This window comes from Sciurus carolinensis, chromosome 6 (assembly GCF_902686445.1).
Source record: "Sciurus carolinensis chromosome 6, mSciCar1.2, whole genome shotgun sequence".
NCBI lineage: Eukaryota > Metazoa > Chordata > Mammalia > Rodentia > Sciuridae > Sciurus > Sciurus carolinensis.
Window position 1 is genome coordinate 129,162,305 of NC_062218.1, and position 13,182 is coordinate 129,175,486.

Sequence of the window (13,182 nt, forward strand, 5' to 3'; positions counted from 1 at the left end):
CAAGTACTGTGAACACTGAGGACTGATCTTTCAAAACATATGCAGGGCCTGGGGTTGTAGCTCAGTGGTAAAGCGCTTGCCTCACATGCCTGGGGCACAGGGTTCAATCCTCAGTGCCACATAAATAAATAAAATAAACAAAATAAAGGTATTGTGTCCATCGACAACTACAAGAAAAAAATTTTTAAATAAAAAAAAATGCTTTACTGTGACTCCTCTGAGAGTATGCAGGACAATTATAAGAACATATACAGGGAGCAAATGAGTGAGAAATGTAAAATAAAGTGGATGCTTGCCTTCCACAGGGAGAAGTCAATAGGGAATGCTAAAAAATTGATAAAACTTGTAAAATTGAAAAGTTGCAATACGAACAGGTTTTGTTACAATTATTGAAGTAAATACTTTAAAAAGCAGATAAAGGGGGTTGAATTTGCTTATCTCTGGGAAGTAGAAAATGGAGATAGATGAGTATGTAGCAGGAGGGTGGCGTCCATGTTCATAAGGAATACTTTATGCTTTATATGAATAAAAATTTTGGTAACAAAAACACAAAAGCAAAATCAAATGCCCTCTGGAAAGAAACAAGGAATGATAAAGAAAGCAGTCTGCTAGCCCCAGAAACTAGCAGATAAGAAATTTAGTTCCATGAGAGCTCAGAAACTAGCAGATAAGAAATTTATCCATGCTAGGGACAAGCAGAGGATGGAGAAACAGGTGGCAGGCAGGGGGCCCAGGAGAAAGGGATTTAACTTTGAGTGTCTTGATCAGCAAGGCTTCCCCAAAGCAGGTGATCCATCATTTCCATCAGGGAGTTAATGTGCTCCAGAATTTTCCTGTCCATCTCACACAGGCCTTTCAAACTATTATGCTATTTGCAATATTGTTTGGAAAAATGAAAAATTGGAAGCATCCCAAATGTTCATCAATAAAAAACTTGTTAAATAAATTGTAGAACATCCATACAGTGGAACCCAAAGCAGATGTCTGAAAGGAAATGGAGTTCTGTGTGCCCAAGAAACTTCGTTAAATGAATTTAGATCAATGCATGTCATGAGTCCATTTTTGTGAAAAAAAAAAAATACACAGAGACACACATACAACACACACATATCTACAAAAAAAATTGTGAAAGTTTACTCAGCCAACTATCGACAGTGGTTGTTTCTGGGAAGCAGACCAAAGGAACTTACACTTTATATATTATACTCATTTGTTCTTCAAATATTTATGCAGCACTTCAATATATTATGCACTGTATTATTCAGAGTTTTCACAGTGAATGTCAGCAGAAAAGAAATAAATATTTACAAATAAGAAAAGTCAGTGCTAAAATAACCAATTCAAATATGTTTTCATTTAGAAAATAAAATGTCACCCAAAGGATACATAAGGACGTGTGGCCCCATCAGCCCAAGAAGTGGCTAGAACATTGTGAGTGGATCCCTCAGTCTACTCCCTGACCTAGGAACCTTGGCCACACTTGTGGCTCTGAAGTATCCCCACATAGGAAGTAGGACATGATGTGACTATACCCCAGGGACTCATTGTATCTTCTTGTTTAGGGACCTAGCTCTCCTGGACCCAATAAGGCTGGGATGATGTTGTTAAATGGGGATACTCTGGCATCTGGAAGGTCACTTGCAACCTGCACGAGTCCCCATGCACCCTTGCAATCTTGAGTAATAGAGATTCTCTGGTGTTGGGTTTCCAGATTCCTGCCAGGTACAAACTGAGGACTTACCTATTTCAGCAACATGAAACAGTGGAAGGAGGATAGACCTTAGTGTCGGTCATCTCTGGACTCTGTCTTGCAGATCTGGAAAAGTCCCTCAACCGTTCTGAACCTCTATGAGCTGGGATCTTACTGCCCTCATTCCAGACCCATGGGAGGATTGCTCAGTGATCCATCTGAAGTAGCCATTAAGATACATGGTGCATGGTGAGGTGCTCAACAAATCCCTATCCACCTCTCACAGGAGGCTCCTAAGACACCATCTGGAAGGGCAGTCAGAGCTCAGGTTATCTTGTGAACCCCAAGCACTGGAGGATGAAGAAGTCAGGAGGGAGTGAAGGAGCAGACAGAGCCAAAGGATGAGGACCCTGAGGGAAAAAATATGACACCAGAGGGTCCCTTAGCAGAAAGTCGGAGGGCTTGTCCTCGACTGGCATTCCAAAATTAGGCAAACCACAGGTGCACATTTGGAAATGGGGACACTTCCTTGGATTTCACAAAGCAACCTCCCTACGGAGACAAAGCTGGTCAGAAAGCTGGGGACAGAGCACATCACATCTGTTTGCTGGAAGCATCATGTCAACTGTGGGGAGGACTTCCTGCTAACAGCAGGCCAAATACAAATGGATGTGTAAACACCAAATATTTTTTTAACATAATAAATAAACATTTCTAAATTTATTTTTTTTGAGGAATGTGAACCAAAAATTTATTTGCTCATTTCTTGCATTTGAAGTACTCTTCGATGACATCCTTGGCCTGAGATTCTTTGTCATAGTCCTTAATCACTACACAACAGCAACAAACCACTTTTCTGGGTTTGATCTCTCGATCAATTTTATAGAGGCCTACCCAATCTCCTAGTGTCTTGTTGTCATTGACCTGAATTAGGTTGATTTGATGCTCAACATAAAAGGCCTCCACCAATTTAACATACGTAGGCTCATTACAGTGGGATGCCAGCACACAATGTGGGGAAGGGCACTTGTCTAAGGCTTTGGCAGCTTCGCAAATTCCACGGCAAGGTCATCATAGATAAGGGTGGTCTTTGGTCCCTCTTATAAAGCAGTATTTACATCCAGCAATAAAGCAGCAATGCCTTCCTCAACCATGTGGTAGGTTACAAGTGAAGCTGATTTTTTGTTTGTTAGTTTGTTTTGTGGTAACAGGGTCTCACTGAGTTGCTTAGCACCTTGCTGTTGCTGAGGCTGACTTCAAACTCGTGATCCTGCTGCCTCAGCCTCCCAAGCCACTGGGATTATAGGTGTGTAGCACTGCTCCATGTCTGAAGCTGAGTCTTGAGCAAACCAGTCTCTGCCTCTGCACGACTCAGCAGCGGCAGGGAAAGAGCATATTTCTAAATTTATAATCCATGATGTTATTGAATAATACTAGGAAATGGACACTCTCAAAACCTGCTACTGTGTTGGTAAAGTTATAAACAGACACAGCTTTTCTGTAAAATAATCAGCCAATAAATACATGTGACAATTTAAAACATGCACATTGATTTAGCAGTAGATAAAAATGGCAAAGGGCCCTCACTCTCCAGCTCAACAATTCCACCTCCAGCATTTTTTCAGTTACACTTGTACATCTTCACCAAGACATAAGGATGCTCACTGAAGTATTTTAAAAATTGATTTGTAATTTTTTTAAAAGAAGAGTTGAAAAGAAACTGGTACAGTTATGATACGAAGCCATCATACTGATGTGGAAAGTTGCCTAGGATACGTTAAGTAGGAAAATTGCGGTTCATATTGTTATGAAGGCTATGAATCAATTTATATAAGAAAGGTATACACACACACACACACACAGAGCTTCTGGAAGTGTAGTTCAGAAATTGATTGCTTTAGAGAGCAGAGGTTAGGAGAGTCTGAGTTCTCATTATATTACCTTCTGTGCTGTTGGAACTTTTCACCCTGAATGTGGTGACTTTAAAAAACAAGCCTGGAGCAGTGGCACACACCTGTGATCCCAGCAACTCGAAGTCTGAGACAGGAGGATCACAAGTTCAAGACTAACCTTAGCAACTTAGAGAGACTGTCAAAAAAAAAGATCTGGGGATGTAACTTAGTGATAGAGTGCCCCTACCATAGGACCACACACACACAAAACTATACAACTGATAGGCTGTATCTCAATGTTAGAGTGTTTGCCTAGCCCTGGATTCAACCCCCAGAACTATAACACACACACACAAACACAATTTAGCCCAGCAAATCCACTCGTAGCAATCTATTCCAAGGAAAATGAAGGACAACATGCCTCACATTCAATAAATTTTTGTTAAATAATAAACATGAGCAGAGATTTGGCTATGGGGATTATTATGGCACAGGTATGAGGTGTCCCCCAAAAGCTCACATGTGAGACAATGCGGAAAGGTTCAGAGGAGAAATGATTGGGTTGGAAGAGTGTTAATCCAATCAGCTAATTGATCCCTGATGTGATTAATTGAAGTGGTAGGGTGTGGCTGGAGGAGGTGGGAACTGGGGCGTACCTTTGGGGTATATATTTGTATCTGGAGAGTGGAGTCTCTCCCTCCCCCTCTCCCCCTCTCCCCCTCCCCCTCCCCCTCTCTCCCTCTCCATCTCTCTCTCTCTCTCTCTCTCTCTCTCTCTCTCTCTCTCTCTCTCTCTCTCTCTCTCTCTCTCCCCGCTCTCTTTCTCTCTCTCTCTCTCCTTCCTGATAATTCCAACTACTTCCCTCTTCTGCCACGATGTTCTGCCTCACCTCAAATCCCGAGGAATGGAGCCAGCCTTCTATGGACTCTGAAACCGTGAGCCTTCAAATAAATCCTTCCTCCATTACAGTTGTGTTGGCTGGGTCCTTTTAGTCACAGCAGCAAAATAGCTGACTAAAACAGGGATGCTCATGTTGAGAAAAGCAAAAAAGCTAAAAGCAACCTATATATCCATCCTCAAAGGACAAAGATTCCAATAATAGGAAGATCCCCAGCCTAGGGATGATGCTGTGTAGGAAGATTTAATGACAGTCGCAGGCATTCACAAAAAAATAAGAGGGAAAATTCAAATTACAAAAATGTTACATAGCATGACCCCATTTTATTTCACAGGCAAAGTATTTTCTTGCATCAGGAAAAATCCCAAGTGAGATGCTTACCTCTGTGTAAAACCAACGGTCTCCATAATCTCAGAAGTGATCAAAAGGATCAATCAATCAGTCATGGAATGTAATCAGATCTGGCTCACTGCCAGCATGTCCACAGCCCCAAAGGATACATGACGGGTGCCCTGGCTTTGACAGTGGGGTGAGGCCCACACCTGGATGTGGTCTCAAAACACAGACTCCTCACCTCAGAATTTCCTGTGTGCCTGCCACTTGAGCTTCTGGGAGGACAAAGGTAATGGCCAGGCTAGGGGCCCCTCTTTGACTCCTATCTTTACACCTGATGATAACCCCTGCCCTACCTTCCCAGCAGCAGGGATGATGGAAGGAGTCAATGAGTGGATGCAAGGTCATTCACTGTCCGTTCCATAGCCAATTCTCACAGAGCCAGAACAGACACCTGGAGATGGCCCAGGAATGTGCTGAGGGGCGTTTCCAGCCACCCCCCTTTCCTGGCCCTGCACCATCCCCATCCCCCGCCAGCTCTCAGAGTACCCAACCACACACACCTGCCGCTCCCTCCCTGCCACATCTTTCAAGGAAGTCAGAGTCCCAAAGAAAAGCAAACCCCTTGGGCGGCTGCTGGAAGCAACAGTAGCCCTACTGTCCCAGTTATGAGAATCCCTCTGCAAAGAAAGTTTTCACAAAGAGAAAGGCAAAGAGTAAGGGGGGTTGTGACAACAGAAGGGCAGAGCAAACCATTTCAAGTCCTGACACAGGCAAACTGGTTCTGAAAGTCACCTGTTCCTGAGCAGGAACGCAAAGCTCTGTCCTGTCATGCCACACAGCTGGGCCACTGTGCATTGCCAACTGACTTATGTAAGCTTGTGAAAAACCCCATTCGTTTGAGTTCCCTGTTTGTGCAAATAGTGTCAGGGACACATCCGAGCACCCTGACCATCCATCATCACCAGTGCATTTCCCAGGCTGGCGATGACTCACCTCAAGCGGAACCCACATGGTGTATTCGACAGGTAGCTTCTGTCACCACCAGGCCTTGTGGCCTCTGGATGCTTCTTTCCCATTTATCAGGCCCACAATAGCTGTATGAGTGACGATGAAACACTGGGCACGCAGGGGTGGCAGAGAGGGGAAGAGGGCCAGGTGACTAAGGGGATGTGTGTGTGTGTGTTTATTTTCATCTTTAGCCCAGGCAGAGGTGGGAGGTTCAGAAACAACCCCTCTGATTACACATCTGCCTGAAAGAGAAGACAGTCCTGGGTCTTGGAATATTCTCACAGGGAGCACTCATGCAGGCCCAGAGAAAGAATGGTGATGGGGAAAAGGCTTGGGGACCTTAGTCTGCTCCCAGCGCTCATGGGGTGGTAAGACTCTAAAATCCCCATGTCAACATCTAAGTGTGAGGGTAAGGAGTGTGATTCAAAGTCTATAGAGATTCCCACGTCTACACCAGGGCCAACCACACCCACAGGACACCCAGTCTGCCCCAATGAAGGCCATGTCAGTTATTTAACCCCAAATGGTTAATTATTCTCTAGAAGCCCACTGAAAAAAGAAAATGTAGGGGCTAGAGCTGTAGCTTAGTGGTAGAGTGCATGCATAGCATACACGATGCTCTGGGTTCAATTCCTAACACTGCACTCCCCCCAAAAAAAGAAGAGAAAAGAAAATGCAAACATACCCATTAGAAGCATCAAGAGCAATTTCCATGAACGAAGAAGTGTTCAAGTGGCAGTACCACAGCCTGTCCCATTCTGGAGTGTGATTTATGCTGCCTCCCATCCAATGCCTGAACTTTACACATCAACAGAAAACAGGCAAACTCCTGCAAATGAGTTACATGCACTTGGTTACATATTTAACATGATCTCAGATGGGCAAACAATGCAATGCATGCCATTATGAGACTCTTAAAGTTTATGCTTTAAATTATCAGCACATACTGATCTTTGTTGTTTGTGTACATAAACAAACACAGACACACTTAGATATCGACTAAGGTAGAAACTCCAGTTAATGTTGACATTAACCTACAATGTTAAAACTGCTCAAAGGGACTGGGAAGTGTTAAACAAAGGTTCACAGCATGGTTCTCACTAATCCAGCACCCTTAAAAATTAGCAGTATTGCTTTTGCAAGTCCCAGGGTCACAGAACTGGGTAGGTCTCTTTGGTGAGCACAGATGCTTTCTCACCAAAAAGCGAAGAGTATTCCAGGAGACCTTGGCCTTCAATCACTAATGAACATTCAGGATACACTTTTTATTCCAACAGGGAAGATTTAAAACAAATCAAATTATTCCTGAAAAGATTCATTCATCCTTTTTGAGCATCTCTCTGAGCCAAATACTGTCCCAGGGGCTGGAGAAGCAGCAATGAACAAAACAGAGCTGAGGACCTCTGCTGCAAGGAGTTCACATCCTACTGAGGAATTTGACTTGTGCTGACTTTTTTTGTTTTTTATTTGTTTTTGTTTGTTTGTTTGTTTTTGGTTCTGGGGATTAAACCCAGGGGTGCTCTATCAACGAGCTACATTCCCAGCCCTTTTTATTTTTTATTTTGAGACAGGATCTCACTAAATAACTTAGGGCCTCGCTAAATTGTGAGGCTGGCCTCAAACTTGCTATCCTCTTGCCTCAGCCTCCTGAGTCACTGGGGACTTAGGCATGTGCCACCACACCCAGTCAGATTTATTTATTAATCTGGGTGGCAACTTTCTTTCATGTCACACTTTTGTTCAGAGTCTTATTTTTAATTATATAGTTAAACTTTGATTCCAGTGAATATATATATTGAAACAGTCACATGATCCTGAGGTTGGTTCTACACTGAGAAAAGAGACCAATGAATCATAACATTGGGTCCTGGTTTCTGTCCCTGAGTTGCCCCAGACAAGTCAGATGGCAGCCAGTGACTTATCTGAATGTCTTGCCATCGAGCTGCAGAAAACTCTGAACATCAGATCGCCTACCCTGAATCTAGGGAGACCTTGACACATCTAGTAAGTTCTGAGATTTTCTGTGGATGCCCTCAAGAAAGTCATACCCAGCATTAAAACTCTTTCTTAGAAAAACAAGATCACCAGATAAAGAGAACTTGTTTTGTAGGATCTACTTGTGGAATCCACAGTGTATTCCCAAAAGGGAACAAAGAAGAAGCACCAGGCTCTCCTGGGGATGAACCACAGGGGTGGATCTGACCTAGCAGAAACCAAGGGAGATTCCAAATGAGGGACAGCTCTGCAGAATCCAAGGACGGAATTCAGCCAGTTCTACCAAGATGGAGGAAGAGATGCCTTTCTGACAGGTATGGACAAGAGGACAGAAAAGAAGAGGGCAGAGTAACAACTGTCCCTTGCTCAGTCTGACTGTAATCTAGCCTGAGTTCCTCACCTGCCTGCCTTCTGAGGGAACACTGCTGCTCACTGAGAGAAGGGAGCCTTCTGCTCCTCCTGCCCTGCCCTGGCTCATCAGGTGGAGGTGTAGCTTCTCCAGTCTCCTTCCCCTGCACCACTCCCCCCTACCCCAGAGCAGGAGATTGGAGAAGGGCCTCATACAAGCTAAGCAAGTGCTCTGCCCTTTCATCTTTTAATCTTTCTCTGGTTCAGCTTCCAAGAACCCAGGGACAGGAGGTCTAGCCGAGCGTGCTCAGAACTGGGGATAATGTGTTTTCTAACCAGAAAACACATCTCAGCTAGTTACCACCTCATTCATCTGTCCAGAGTGGTTATAATTATAGTATTCGTTTCATAATTGCTGCCTATTTGCAAATACAAAATCCCTGAATCTTAAAATAAATTACAGTTCCCTTCTCCACTTAATAGCCATTGTGCTGCTAGTTTACAAAGAGGCGATACCTCTGATTATTATTTTAATAACAAGCCTAAGGTGAGCAAGACTTGAGTTTTCAGAAGGTGTTGTGATTTATTAGCATGAAAGAGAATTATTGAAAATAGTTCTATTGACCAGCATCATTGTGAATTTCTCAATCCTGGGCTCAAGGATGGATGAGAGCAAGCTTCATTCAATCTGCCCATGCTCTGGCTTGCTGCACAAACGATAAGAAAATCCAAACTCTCTGTAGCCAGTGTCCCTTATGGAGCATTTTGTTATCACTGACTTAGTCCAGTAAGTATTCAAATCCCACTTAAAAAGGGCTCTGAACCTGGAGGCAGAGTGTGCAACACGAGGTGCTATTCTGCTGTCCAGAAACCTATGGTGAGCTGGACCTTGGATGTTGGCATTAAGGCAAGCAGAGGGCAGACATGCAGCTGGGGCCGGGGCAGCAGGACCCTGCCAGGCAGGAAGGCAGCAAGCAACAGGTTTAAACCTTATTTTCAACTTGCCTTTTGCTTCTGAGCGAGACCAGCAGCTGACACAGCTGTCAGAGCCCAAACGAGAATGTTCGGAAAGACTTCGTGCTGCTATGCAGAGAGGAGGGACTGACAGTCACTCCCAGCCTGGGAGATGTTTGAGGCAGGTGTGCCCAACAAAAGGCCACATCACTGCGCTACCACCTACAGAGCTCTTGTTTGCTCACCACGGACAGATGGGAGGGGCCTCCAGGCCTATGAGGAGTCACTCTCCACTGCAGAGAAAACAAAGCCTTCACTTCTGCGACAGGCACCTCCTTTCCCTCTGGGGGCTGCACAGAAGTGTCGGCCCCTGAATCTCACAGATGTTCCCAGACGGCTTGCTCTCAGACCTGGGTGAACTCAGGGCTGCTGTGAGGGAGATAGAATTAGCAACCTCCTCCCTGCAGCCCCCACCAGGCTGTAACAGGAGCATAGGTGCATGGGGTTGGGGTCCTCCCTCTGCCTCACACTGCTGCCCTTGACAGTCTGCTAAGGCCACCTCCACAGTCGTCAACCCCAACAGGAACCCCTGGTGTACAAGGCCACATGCCAGTGTTGGGTTTGGGTATGGGTGTCACAGGTGGTAGAAAACACACAGAATGTCATTCGTGGAGATGAGCACCTTCTATGCCCCAGCCTCCAAGCTAAAGGCAGGTGGCACATAAGAAAATGGGGGACAAAGTGGCTGAGTCCCTGTCCTCAAGGAGCTGCCATCCAATGTGGTGCATCCCCCCACCCACTGTTCACGCCAGTCATGACCCTCACCAAGTCCCTCGCCCTTTAGCTTTAGCCATTGTCTAAAGAGGGAGAAAAAAGTGTTTTGTCAAATGACTACACACTTCCAGATGCCACCCATTAAGAGCAGCCCAACGGCAGGCTGCCTGGGTTTAGATCCCAGCTTCACCCCTTGCTAGCTGGATAGCCAGGGGCAAGCCAGACCCTTTACGCCCGCTGCTACGTGCAGATGGCCCAAAGAAGAGTAACTGGGGCTGGGGAGGTAGGCCGGTGATAGAGTGCTTGCCTAGCATGCACAAAGCCCTGGGTTCAGCTCCCAGCACTGCAAAAAAAGAATAGCTGCCTCACAGGCTGAGGTGAGAAGAAAGTAAGTGAGCGAACACTCATGCTGAGAGTAGTGCCTGGTACAAGCCTGTGTTGACTGAGTGCTTGTTTTCATTATTGTCATTCGTTATCATCATCATAGAACAAGCTGGGGTAGGATGGTGACGACAGACTATCCTTGTCACTGCCTGCTTGCTTGTTTTACATAGTGTGATCATTCGTTCCTTGAGAGCCCAGGGGAGGTGCCCCTTGCCAGACTTCAGTAGAGGGGTCAGAGACAGCCCCCAAAGGGGGGACATCCCAGTTGAGAGCTGAAGACCAGGTGGGTGAAAGGCAAGCAGGGCCGAGGGGCCGAGTTGGGGAAGCAATCCCGGCAGAGGGAACAGCAAGTGCAGAGGTGCAGAGGCCAGAGGGATCAGGGCGGAGTGGTGAGGGGAATGTGAGGTGGAGCTCTCCCTGGCTGGAAGGGGGACGGCAGGACTGTCCACCAAAGGGAGCCCACCACTGAAAGCTCAGTCATAGGCCAAAGCAGGGGCTGTCTACAGGTTGTTCATCGTTATGCTCCAAAAGAAGCATCTGGAGGCCCCAAGACAGCCCTGGGCTGGGTCCTGAGGGACAGAGGACCTGAATAAGACCTTTTGGGATCCCAGGGTCCTCACCCAGACCCCAGAGCTCAGGAAGAGCTCCCTACTTCAGGCAAGATACTCACAGATGTGAGACCCAGTGCCCAGGGGGTGCCCTCTGTCTGGGGTTCTTCTCTGAGACACACACAACTCACTGTGCAGCTGACAGCTCGTATAACCCACTGACACCTGACATCAGTGTCATCAGGCATGCACTCCATAGACAGGACACCTGCTACCTACCACAGGGGCCTAACTGCTTTTGGTTGGCCTGAGGTTTGGGTTCATGTTTTTAAAAGTTAGTTTCTATACTAAAGGCTTTCTTGGGCACCTGATTTTGCAAGGGGTAGGCAGTCAGGGGACAAGGAAGGAAAGCTGGACCTGGTGGGATTGCAAGGTAGAAGTCAAGGTAGGCATCCACTTGGGCCTTCTTCAGAAGCCACCAACACCCATCCTGGAAGATATGACCAGAATGTGACCCTGAGCCACTCCCTGTGTGGTGCTGGGTAGCCTAGATAGGCCAGGTGAGGATCCTGCAGAGATGGAGGAGTATCTGGTAGCTGACAGCTCACTGCCCAATCCTGGAAGTCTCAGATCACCATTTCTGAGATCATCACTGCTGTGCAATCTGAGTCATGTCACTTACCCTCTCTGTACCTCAGTCACCTCACCTACAAATAGGCTTTCTAATAGTCCCTACCACAAGAAATTTTGGGGGAATTGGAATAATGTACTTCAAAGGCCCAGGAGGGCCTCACGTAGTCTGGCTTTCAGTATTATTAGCTATTATTTACTGTAGTTCTTTTCTGGAAGGGAAATACCAACAAATAAACTGTTTTGGGGCATCTCCAGGCAGCATCTCCTATACCCCTCTACTCAAGACACACTCAGGCAAATGGGAAGAACCCCGAAGACTTCCTGTTTACTGGGAATGACTCTGAGAAAAAATATTTTTTGTTTAATTTTTTACAGAAACTCTTTTTTCCTTTTGCTACATTTTTTTTTGGGGGGGGGGTGTTAGAGTTGTGCAATTGATGGCGTGTGTTGTTATGTATTTGTATGTGCACACAATATATATAATTCCCCAGCATTTACCCCTTCCCTCCCCTCCCTCTGGTCCCTCTCCTCTACTGACCTCCCTTTTATTTTTAGGAGATCCTTCCCATCTTTATTTTCCTTCTACCTCTCCAGTTTCCACATATGAGAGAAAACATATGACCTTAGCCTTCTGAGGTTGACTTATTTCACTTAACATGATGGTCTCTAGTTCATCCATTTTCTTGCAAAAGTCATAATTTCATTTTTCTTCATGGCTGAATGAAATCCCATTGTGTAGATATACCACATTTTCTTTATCCATTCATCCATGGAATGGAAGCTGAGAATTTTTGAACCTGTGGATACTTTTTAAAGAGACTAGAGCAAGATATTGTAAAATCTAAGTCCAGATAAATAGTAGGCAAAGTAGTTCAATGGTTATGATTTTTTTTTTTTTTTTTTTTTTGGTATCAGGGATTGAACTCAGGGTCACTTAACCACTGAGCCACATCCCCAGCCTTTTATTTTGAGACAGGGTCTCGCTAAGTTGCTTAGGGCCTCTCTAAATTGCTGAGGCTGACCTCAAACTTGCAATCCTCCTGCCTCAGCCCCCTGAGCTGCTGGGATTGCAGGCGTGCACCACAGTGCCTGGCGCTTATAATGATAAACACCTATTTGAAACCAAATCTGGGGCCCAGCAGAGCCGTTCTTGGTGCACTGTGTACACTCACAGAACTGAGTCCTGTGTCTAATGCAGACAGAGATCCCACCCATCTGTGAAGCTGGGGCTCCATACTTTACTACTGGAGCTCACCCTGACAAGAGCTTGGGCTTGGGGGGCTCCTCACCCATGACCTGGACATTGTCAATCATGTGGTTAAGAGAGTCTCTTCAAGGGGAGGGGACCGGAACCACAAAGTCCCAACAGAGAGGCATGGCTGGATGTGTCAGAAAGGACTCCACAACACAACTAGGAACCATGATCCATGCTTGCCAGGTGGTGGACGACCTTGGTGGGAGCCCTGTCCCTCTTGCTTTCCTCTTCACCAGTTGCTTCAGAGTCCAGTCTGAGCTGATAACAAGTGGGAGAATTCAGACATCCCCCAACGATGACCCCACACTGCTCTGTGCTCACATGTCCCTCCCCCCAGAGCAACACCCAAAGGGCCCCTCTGACCAGCCAAGTTATATCAGGTGAACAGGGTCCCCTCCCAGCACTCAGCACAGAGCCCAGCAGCAGGTACCACTCAGCAAGACAAGCTGGGGCCCCTGAGCCACCGC

At 46.0% G+C, this 13,182-nt stretch overlaps 1 pseudogene; it reads right to left on the reverse strand.

The window, feature by feature from the left end:
• Window positions 1–2,449: 2,449 nt before the first annotated feature.
• Window positions 2,450–2,844, reverse strand: LOC124987495 (40S ribosomal protein S12-like; annotated as a pseudogene).
• Between the last annotated feature and the right edge of the window lie 10,338 nt (window positions 2,845–13,182).